The sequence below is a fragment of the Marmota flaviventris genome, chromosome 2 (assembly GCF_047511675.1).
Source record: "Marmota flaviventris isolate mMarFla1 chromosome 2, mMarFla1.hap1, whole genome shotgun sequence".
NCBI classification, from domain to species: Eukaryota; Metazoa; Chordata; class Mammalia; order Rodentia; family Sciuridae; genus Marmota; species Marmota flaviventris.
The window spans coordinates 196338595-196349526 of record NC_092499.1 but is presented as its reverse complement, the minus strand read 5'-3'; positions in this window follow the sequence as shown (position 1 = coordinate 196349526).

Below are 10932 nucleotides of genomic sequence, written 5' to 3'. Positions count from 1 at the left end.
CCTGGATGAGCCAAAGGCGACTCACCAGGCTCTCCCACTTTCCCCTTCTGAACACAACCCAGGGAAGGAGCACGCAGCCCGCTGGCCAGTCCAGGCGGGAGACCTTGCTCAGCGGCCTGGGAACCGGCGGGGCTGCGCTTCCCGCCTCCACAGTGCCGCCTCTGGCCTGGAGGAGGAACTGCAGCCTGCACCTCCACCCCCACCCCTGGTCCTCAGCAGGGGATCCACTTGGGTCACTTTGACCCCAGCGGCCACTGCAGACTAGCTGGCTTCCCAGGAGCCACATCTGAGGCGCATCAAGCATCCTGCACGCTCGGGCGGCCCGCTCCCCACTGACGCGGGGGGATGAATAACAGTCTGAGCTATCATGTGCGTCTGCTAAAAATAAACTTGACATACTTTCGCGTTGGGAAACAATGTGGATTCCAAACATTCTCCAAGGGCAGAGGGGGGAAAGGAAGAATGGAAATCGAGTTCTTGAGCTTAGTAATTAATTAGGGCCTGTAAACAAATGATTCATGCTCTTTCCTGGCTGTTTTTCTTTCCATTCTGCGTGGATTTTCGTAGGGTAAGGGAAGGAGGCCAAGGACAGAGGCCCATAGTGTGGCAGAGCCCAGGGGACCCGGCTGAGCAGGCATCAGCCAGATGGAGTGTGAGGGAGCCCTTCAGGTGGACGGGAGGCCCTGGGCAGCGGCTCTGAGAACCAAGAGGTCCGGTCTGTCCAGGGACCATGAGGCCGTGCGGCTGGACCTGGGGGAAGGGGTTGAGGTCAGAGGGTCCACAGGGCCCCGGCACCCAGAGCCGAGTGGCTGCGTTAGAGTTGATCCTGAAGGAAGTGGGAGCCAGGGAGGGTCCTGAGGGAGATGGGTGACCCCTTCCAGGTGAGCTGTCTGGAGCGTCCGTTATTTGGACTTCCGGGCGATGGTCCAGGGGCGATGGTCCGGGGGTCGTGTCTCTTAGAGGTGTACTTGCTCCAGGCCTGTCTCCTCCCTATAGAGCATCAGCCTCCTCCTGGGGGGCCCTTGTTGGCTCCCGTGTCACTCCTGTGTCCCCGGTGCCTAGGTCATGGCTAGGCACAGACAGGAGCTCGGCTCATGCTGCAAAGTGACCTCTGCTGCAGAGTTGGTGGCTTTGTTCCATTTCACAGGACAGGGGGCTCTCCATGGACGGTCCTCAGAAGAGGCAGGTTTTATTGAGGAGCAGCCTTAGGCGGGAAGTCTGCTCTGCACGGGGCTCGGGTGCCCAGCATGGGGGCCTGCAGGGGCCACGCTGCCTCGTCTCTGCTTTGCAATGTCTCTGGGCTGCCTCCAGCAATCTGTGATGGTGGCATGTGGGTATGTGTTGTGCACAGAGAAACCGGGGCCCAGGGAGCAGGGACACGTTCAGAGTCACATGGGTACAAATGGGGCCTGTTTTTAACCCTTCCAGCTTTATCCCTCTGCCTTTCGGAGCCTCTTTTACATGGCCATGGGGGCACTGCCTTGTGGCTGCTGGGTGGAGGCGAGGAGGTCCCCTCCAGGTGCTCCTGCTGTGGTCACCGTCCTGGCTGTGAGGCCTCCCAGGCCAGCAGCCCCTCGGAGTGTGCCCAGCACTTCTCTGCCCCCAGGTGTCCCTCGCCCACACCACGAGGCCCGCCCTCTGCTGCCTCTTCCTCCTTTTCTTGGTAAAACCGCTGCTTTCTCTGATGGCCAAAGGTCCTCCCGGGGAGCAGGGGACCTGTCACCCACAGAACCGCCTCCGCTGTGGGCTGAGGTCACCAGGCACGGGGTTGGCGCTGGGGACATGGTCATAGTTGGGGGTTGTCAATCATCTTGAGGGGGGCAGGGCTCTGTCCAGGGTCCTCTGGGGGGCACGGCTGGGGGGCAGATCTCTCACCTGGGAGAGGCGCTGCCCGAGCATGTGGAGAAGCCCCCGGGCGCTGGGGCCGTGCGCAGAGGGCAAGGCAGGGTCTGGGAGGCAGCCTGCAGGAGGTGGCCTGGAGCTGTCTGGGCCACGGGCGGCTCACCTGGGCTTCAGTCCCACTTCTGCCCCTTTCCCGCTGGGTGACGGGGTCAAGTTCATGTCCCCCTCTGAGGTGACGCCAAGTGAGCTGGTGCAGATGAGGGTCCAGATCTGGGCCAGGCCCGGCCAGTGCTGGCCACGGGACAGCAGCACTCATCCTCCCTGCAGTCTGTGGAAAGTACTGGAAGGCCAGCTTTCCCGGCCCGCGCACAGCCCCCAGCCTCAGTCCTCTCACCTGCGCAGGAGGTGACGTGACTTTGAGAGGTCAGTGGTGAGGGGGAAGCCTGTGAAGCCACATCAAGTGCCCGGCACCATGCTGGGCGCACAGTGGGCGCTGGGTAAGTGGTGGCCAGCGTCCTCCGGCCCGTGGCTGTGGGAAGAGCAGGTTTGAGGTCAGGTCCACCTGGGCCGAGTCCTGGCTCTGCCCTGAGCTACGGTGGGGACCAGCTGGGACCTCGAGCAGAAGGGTCCAGCTTGGCACCCAACACAGAGCAAGTACCATCAGGGGTTTGCACCCAAGCCCAAAGCGAGGCCTCGTGGTAAGGTGACTTCCCTCCTTTGTGAGGCGGGGTCATCCTGCCCCAGGGAACAGGCTCAGCAGACGCAGTGGCCTGGGGCAGCCTGGGCACCCAGTCTCTCTGCGGGTGGGGTCTCGGGGCCCAGGCACTGGGGGTCTCGGGGCACAGGCACTGGGGGTCTCGGGGCGCAGGCACTGGGGTGTTGGGGCGCAGGCACTGGGGGTCTCGGGGCGCAGGCACTGGGGGTCTTGGGGCGCAGGCACGGTGGGAGTCCCTTGGAGACTGAGGCCTGCAGCATGTGAAGGGACCTGGGTCCAGCGATGCCCTCGGGTCCCCTGCTCACACTGGGGGCTGGTTGGGGTCCCCCCCCGCCCCCGTGGCCTTGCTCCTGTCCAGCACTTGGATACATTGTCCCAGCTGTCCCGCCCGCCCCTGAACTTCCTGCGTGAAGGATTCTCTGCTGAGAGGCCGACTTTCTGCCTCCCCCAAGGGAGGCCCTCTCCCGCCTGGGCTGCAGCTCGGCCCCTGCCTCGGCCGGTCGGGTGCGCGGTTCTGGATCTGCGGGAGTCTGTCTGCCTCCGTCCAGAGGTCTCCATGTGCAGGTGGTGTCCCTCCGGGTGCAGGACCCCCACGGCTCCCCATTGCCCTGGGATGAAGCCCAACTCCTTCCCGCTCCCCAGGTTCCCCGTGATGGAGGCCCGCTGGCCTCTCCTCCTCAGTCCTCTAGCCACGTGGGCCTCCTGTGGCTGCACTGACTCACGGAGCGCACACCGCCAAGGGCAGGGAGCTGGCGGGCCCTTCTGCTGCTGGGTCCCTGTGTCCCAGGTGAGGGGACAGGGACAGGAAGGGGGCTGACTGCAGGGTGGAGGCGGAATTGGAACTGAGGCGGGTCGGCCTCTGCCGCAGCCTGAATGGCCACCTTCCTGCAGGAGTGACAAGTGGCTGCCCCTCAGGGGGGCACCGCCGTCCCTGCCCGCTCAGCTGCCTGACTCCAGGGCGGGGGTGGGCAGGGGCAATGTCCCCCCGGGGTGGACGCCGACTCCTGTGGGTGAAGGGGCCCAGGGAGGGGGCCTCGGCTTCTCGATTCGCTCAGTCCCTGCTCTGGGAAGTCAGCGCTCTGTCACCTGAACTCACGCGCCCGGGTGCCCCGGGGACCGCCTGCGTGGGCTCCGAGCACCTCCGTCGATGGAACCCACCACCCCCTCGCCCCACCCGAGCTTGGCTCTGCTCGCCTCAGTCAACCCCGCGTAATCCTCCTGTCACCTCGCCCGGGCCACCACCCAGCCCTGCCCACCCACCGCCCGGCCCCCCGGGGCTCGTGCCCCCCCAACTCACCCCGCTTGCAGGCCGCTCCCCAGACGCCCTCCAGGCCCTGTGGGAAGACGCTTTCCCTCTGGTCCCAGAGCACCCCTCTAGCTGGGGACTCTGAGGGGTCCTCACAACAGGTGCTGGGATTCGGGAGCACAGGGTGCAGCCCTGTGAGCCCCAGATGATCCCATCAAGGAAGAGGCGTGATGGGGGAAGAGCCTTCCGGGGAACAGGAGCAGCATGTGCAAAGGGCTGGGGGCAGGGGCAGAGACAGACACACAGTCGCAGTCGCGCAGGCTGGGTACAGAGTATAGGGACGAGGACCGAGTTGGAGGAGGCTGGAGGACATGCTCAGCCCCTGGTGAGGGCTGAGCAGAGGAGAAAGGTGATTGGAAACACCCGTCTGTCTGGCTGCCGGAGGGGAGCAGAGCAGGGCTGGGAGACGGGGCTCTTGGGTAGTGCCTGAGCTGGGAGATGCAGCCTGGGGGGCCGTGGGGCAGGCAGGGGGCGACTTAAAGAGGGGACTTAGAACATCAATGGTAAAGCCGGTGGGAACTGGACTCTCTGAACCAGGCCTTATTTACTCGCCCTCCATAGATTAGCTGATTTAATCCTAACAACCTCGTTATTATAATTGATCCTATTTCACAGATGAGGAAACTGGGGACCAGAGAGGTTAAGACATTTGCCCAAGGCACACAGCAACAAAAGGCAGAGCTGGGCTCTGAACTCAGAGGCACCGGAGGCCTCAGGAGCAGCTGGGGTGCTCGCAGTGGCAGGTGTGTCTGTGTCCCCTCCCCCAGAGGGGCCCAGGGGGTCTTTCCCCGTGAGTGGGCCGGGATTGAGGTCATCCTTTCCATCTGGCAGAACCCCTCCTCACTGGAGAGGACACAGACCCACAGCCCCTGGCCTGGGGCTGGATCTGGGCCTCGAGGAGGAGAGCCTCCACGGAAAAGGCCCGCGCTCACCCTCAGCATCCCCCGCCACTGGGGAGTCAACCTGGTCCCCCGCACAGGTCCTGCCTCTGTCCCCCCTGGCTGCAGTCTCCCGTGCTGCTCTGGGTCCTGGAGGGTGGCCCACTCCTTGCTGTATTCCAAAGGCCTCGCCTGACTTGCTCAGCACCCTGTCCCCACCCTCTCACCTCCCACGACTTTCCTGCTCTCTGCTGCAGCTCCTCCAACATACCAGTCCCCACCCCAGGCCCTTTGCACGTGCCACTCCCTCTGCCTGGAATGCTCTTCCCATGGCAGCTCCCCCATCCTTCTGGTCTCAGTTCCACTGTCACCTCACCTCTCCAGGTGGCCCTCCCTGAGCCCCTGGGCCAAAGGTCCCTGTTTTCCTCAGCACGTCGTCTGCTGTTTCTGAATACTCTACTCACTTGCTGGGTTTTTCCTGGTAGTTTAGTGTCCACCCCCCCAGGGTGCTGTCTTGTTCCTGGCAGAGCCCACTGCCTGGCACACAGTAGGTGCTCAATAAGCGCTTGTCGAATGACTGAGCAAAGGGGTGGTTGGGAATTGCTTAAGGATTTGGGGGCCAGGAGGAGAAGGCAGGCTCAGGCCGGGGTCCCAGGCCTCCTGTCCTGGGTCTCCCTGGCCCGAGGAGGCCCTGCCCAGCCAGAGGGCCGCGCGGGAGGCAGCGGGCGGGCCGCGAGGCCTCCTCCCTCTCCACTGTTTTCTTCCTCTGGTAATTATGGGCTCAGACACTTCTCCATGCTCCCAGAATAATAGCCGCCTGTTATCAGCGGCATCTCTGGGACCGGCTCACAAACAGTCATTAATCGTGTCTCACCGCCACCCTGCCCTCCTCCTGGTGGAAACTGAGGCTCAGAGAGGTGAGGCCACTTTCCCAGCACCACACAGCCCGCGTGGGAGGATGGGCGGTTTTGCCTGGAACCCTCTGGGGTGGAACGGGGGTCCCTTCCCTGTCCCACGGGAGGGGAAGCCTCGGGCCTGCTGTGTCTGAGGGGCCCTGCCCCCCATTCAGGCCCCCAGTCCTCCTGGAAGCCCCGGGGGCCTCCCCAGGTGGCCTCTTAATCACGGCCGGTTAATTAAGGAGGTTCAGCACTCGGAGGGCTCACTCAGGGCTCACTCAGGGCTCACTCAGGCCTGCCCGGGAGAGGGCAGCGGGGCCAGGCTCTCAGAGTAGGCCTCGGCCCCCAGCTGAGCCGGGTCCCCTCCTGCCTCTGGGGCCCAGCAGGGACCCAGGGGTCCCTGGGAGGGTGGGGCTGGGGCTGGGGCTGGGCCTGTCCCGGGCCTCCTCCCCCTCTGGGCGCTGTGTGGGCGGTGCTGGCCCAGCGAGGCCCGGCGGCGGCCAAGGCAGCGGAGGAGTCGAGACAGGTTCTGGGTGAGGTGGTTTCGTGGGCCGGGCAGAACGTGGCGCTGCGCCATGGCCCGCTCCCTGGGGCCCTGGGGTGGGCGGGGGACCCCCACCCGCCCCGTGTCCTGCCCTGTGCCCCGTGGATGAGGTGGGAGCTGAGGAAGTGAGGGAAGGGACCGTGGGGTGACAGAGGGAGGGGACTGTGGGGTGACAGGAGGGAGGCTCCCACCCCACCCTCCACGCTTCCCACCACAGACCTGTGGGAACCGGCCACCAGAGCAGCAGCCTCGGTCCTGGGGACCACTGACCCACGCAGGACGCAGACCCGCCCCTGCCCGGACCTGAGGACACAGAGGACCACCTGGGCCTGCAGCCCGAACTTCAGAATGACCGTCCAGCAGGGCGGCCCCACTTGCTGTGTGACCTGGGGCAGGTGGCTTTCCTCCTCTGAGTTCCCACAGCTCTGACGGGGGCCTGGAGGTGGTGGGAGGATTGGTGGCTGGTGGCTCCCGCAGACCCCCGTCCCCTGTCCCTGTGAAGTGCCCCTACCTCACGAGGAGACCAGCCTGGCTTTCTCCAGGTCCAACGAGGAAAGCAGGCGGCCGTCCTGCTGGCCCTGGACTCGGGCAGTGGGCACAGGAGGAACGTCCCAAGGCCAGGCTGCAGCCAGAACCCGGAGGCCCGGCTCAAGGACAGTCCTCTGTCCGCAGCCCCTGCACCCGAGCCTGTGCCCACGTGTGCGCGTACTGCACACGCGGGGATCCCACCTCTCCGTGGTGAGCAGTTCTCCACCGACACGCTCTCGGTGGTGTGACCGCCATCGTCACCAGGACCCAGAACATTCCCAGAAGGTCCCGGTGCCCTGGGTGGTCGTCCCCTCCCGAGCCCTGGCCCCCCAACACGCCCCCCAGCCTTTTATTTTGAAAAACTTGAAACATTTTGAAAGTTCAAAAGCCATGAGCTGCCGTCCCTTCCCAGAGTGTCGCGTGCGTCCTGACCCGCGTGCGTCCTGACCCGCGTGCGTCCTCAGAGCAGCGAGGTGGCCCCGCAGCTCCCACCCGGGCGTCCTTCAAAGGCCCTGCACAGCTCCTCTCTGCTTGTGTTTTACTTTACTTTTATTTTAATTCACTTTTTCTGGTTCACGTCCAGTCAAGGGCCAGGCCTGTGTTGGGTGGCCAGCCTCTTCAGTGTCGTTTTTCTAGAATGTTCTCCCTGCATTTGTGTGACTACAGGGTGCGTTCTCCACGCCAACCCCAACCTGAACCAGGACCTGCTCAGGGTGCCCAGGGGGACCCGAGACCCGGGGGTGCTGTAGACTGGGACAGGGGGTGCCCAGGGCTTCTTCCAGAAGCATTGGGTAAAAAGGGTGGGGGATGGAGGCCGGCCTCACTGCCTCCACTTCCAGTCCTGAGGGAATTTCAAAGGAGGCAGTCGAAGTCTCTGCTTGCCCTGGGCCAGGGTCTCCAGCCCTGAGGCGGGGGTGAAGTCCGGCTCCGCACCCCTGGGCCTCAGTTTCCCCTTCTGTGACGTGTAGACAGCGCGGGCTCCTCCACCTCCTCGTGGTGGGGGACCAGGGAGGGGCCGTGGAGCAGCTGGATGGCGGTGACGTCAGCGGCCTCCTCTCCGTCCCTGTGAACCTGGATACCCGTGAACAAGACTGGGAACCCCAGTTTGCTAAACTGGGTCAAGAATTATCACCAGCCGGGCACGGTGGCACCCGCCTGTCATCCCAGCAGCTGGGGAGGCTGAGGCAGGAGGGTGGCGAGTTCAAAGCCAGCCTCAGCCAAAGTGAGGCGCTAAGCAACTCGGTGAGACCCTGTCCCTAAATAAAATGCAAAATAGGGCTGGGGACGTGGCTCTATGGTCGAGTGCCCCTGAGTTCAATCCCTGGTACCCGACCCCCAAAAAGAGCTTATTACCAACGTTCCCCCGCGTCCATGAACACGGCACTTGTCCATCACGTAGAAGCTTGACTTCCCCGAGTCTGAGCACCCACAGGCCGGAACCCCAGGGGCCTGCGGGGCAGCGGCCTCCCTGGCTCCCTGCCCGCTACTCCTGAGATGGCTAGCTGGGGAGCTCCCTGGAAGGGCTCTGGGGACACTGTGGCCATCAGAGGCACTTGCCCCATTTTGACTCCTTGCAGGTGCCAGGAGACCTTGCTCAGGTCTCAGCCGTCACTCCCCTGACCTGGGGCCAGGCGGCCTCGTGGCACCGGGTGACATCCCCCTTGAGGGCCGTGGGTCCTCGTGGTGGAGATGGCCATGATTCAACACTCCAGTTCCCTCTCGATGGACGTTGAGGTGGCTCTCTGGCTTTCGCCACCACAGATTGCAACAGAGAGCCTGCGCGGAAGTCTGCTGTCATCGCAGCTCATGGGGGGACATTCCTAGAAGTGGCCTCGATGGGTCAGAAGTCATGTGTCTCTGAACGTCGCCGGCCGTCTGCACTGGTCCCATCCATGGGTTCCAGGGCACCCCCGTCCCCTGCAGTCCAGGGTGCCTGCAGTCCCATGCCGAGGTGGCTCTGGCTTGCCTGTCCTATAAACAAGGCCACAATGAACATCTTTGTGCCGCTGTCTGAGTTACAGGGACGTCAGTGTGTGGGGAATTCCCGGACCAACAGGAAGTAGTGAGAAGGGACACCTGAGCTGGGGGCCGTGGCCCTGGCCCGTGGGCATGGAGGGCGGCCAGAGGGGCTGCTGGGCTCTTCCTGCCCCCGTGTGGCCACAGGCTCCCGGGGAGGGAGCAGCAGCCTCCCCCAGCCCGGGCTGTCCCCACCTGGAGTCTGTCAGACCCAGAGTCCTCCCAGGCCCTGTGACTCAGGAGAGCCCCGCAGCCTGAGGCCAGGAGCGAGGGCCGCACCCCTCAGAGGTGGCTGTGGGACTCAAGCACAGCTCTTCACACGAAGGCTGGGGACCGCCCCGCACACAGTAGGCGCTACCTGAATACCCTGACTGCCACGAGATGCGTGTTGGGGGCGGGCTCTGGCTCTGCCTGTTCTCCGCCTCTCTGCGTCCGCCTGTCCCTCGGCTCTTCCGAGCGTCTGTCTGTCTTGGTCGCTTTCCCCGTCTCTTGTCCCTCTCTGGCACTGTTTGTGTCCCCACAAGGACCCGGAGCGCCGTGAGCCTCCGTGAGCACCTAAGCACCTGGGAGGCGAGCCACCCGCGAGCGGCACACGGGGAGCCAGCGATGGCGTGAGGAAGACACCCGCGAGGGGACCCCGAGGGCCACCCCAGGCTCATGTTCTCAGGGGACGGGGCCTGCAGCCTGTTTGCAGGTTGCACTGTCCTGGCCAGTGTTGTCCCTGTAACCAGGTGGCCTTGGACAGGGACAGCACGCGTGATTAGGAGCCAGGGCCCGGCCCCACACGGTCACCGCCTACCTCCTCTGCCGGGGCCTCGAGGTGTGGCCCTGGTGGCACCGTCACAGGCTTGAGTCCTCCAGCCGTGGACACAGCACCCAACAGGACAGAGGGCCCGCCTCGCGCGGGTGGCCGTGCGTGCGCTGATACAGAAGGGCAGAGCACATTTGCCGAACGGCTCTCAGCAGGGCTGAGTTCTGGGAATAGAATAGAACACGTTCTGTGCTCAGGAGACGGAGTGGGGCTCCTTCACCCTGGGCTGACAGTGGGGTCTGAGAGGGCTGCTCTGACTATGTACAGAGACCAGAATGATGAGAAGGGCCTTCTGAGCAGGGGGAACAGCAAGTGCAAAGGCCCTGGGGCAGGAACAAGCTGTATGCCAGCCATGACTGGAAGCTGTCATAGGAGGCTAAAGTAAAAGACCCTGGGAGTGAGACAGTCTTTGCTGAGTGTCCCCTGCAGGTTATTTGCCCTCTCTGAGTCTTAGTTTCAATGCCCCCCCCTGTGTAAAATGGGAAACTATGGACCCATCCCTCGTGCCTCATGATGGGTGGGGCTTAAATCTACCAGAATTTCTATGCTGAAGGGGCTCAGGGTCGGCTGGGCTGTGGGGGGATTTGTCTTAAGCGGTGGGTGGCTCAGCAGTGACACTCTTTGTACTTGGGGTTTTGGGGTGGCTTTAGGGCTGACGATGGGGGCTGAACGCTGTGGCTGAGCCCGAGCTCAGGAGTTAACCGCCTGCAGCGCTTGGCGAGGGCTGGGCCGGGAGCAGGTCGGCAGGAACCTGCGGCATTCCAGGTGGGAGGCGGGCGGGGCGGGAATGCTCAAGGTGTGTAGGGAAGAGGGACCCGCCTGGCTGGTGGGGACAGGAGGGAAGAGGCTGGAGAGACAGGTTGAGGCCAGGGGAGGGCGGGCCTGGCGGGCGGGGGCCGCGGGGGGCCGTGGAGCTCGGGGGCGGCCGAGGGAGAGGGCTCCTGGTTCCCGAGAGCGCGTAGACACTCAGCGCGAAGGACATCAGGACAGGCCACCTCAGCCAGGAAAGGAAACGCCCGCAGGAGTGACCCCTTCCCTGCCCGGCTGGGTCTCCGAGACGTCGAGCCTGGGCTGGCCGTGCGCCCTGTCCTCCCGGCACTGCAGAAACAGAAGTGACTTTGGTGTTGGCCACTCTCAGCCGCCTCGGTCCTGCCCGCCTAAACCCCACGCGGCAAAATGCACAGACATCAATGGTGCCTCTTGGTGGCCGCGATGTCACCCACGGGTCAGGGTTCGGAGCAGTTCTAGCTCCGGCGCCTGTCCCCACTCTGGCTGAGTGACGTGGGGCAGTGTGACTGCTATTCGGAGCCTCATCTGCAACTTGGGGACATTTAACTTTTCTGGCAAAGTGACTGAGGCTGGGGTCCCCAGAGGCCTCGTGCGCCTGGTCAGGCTC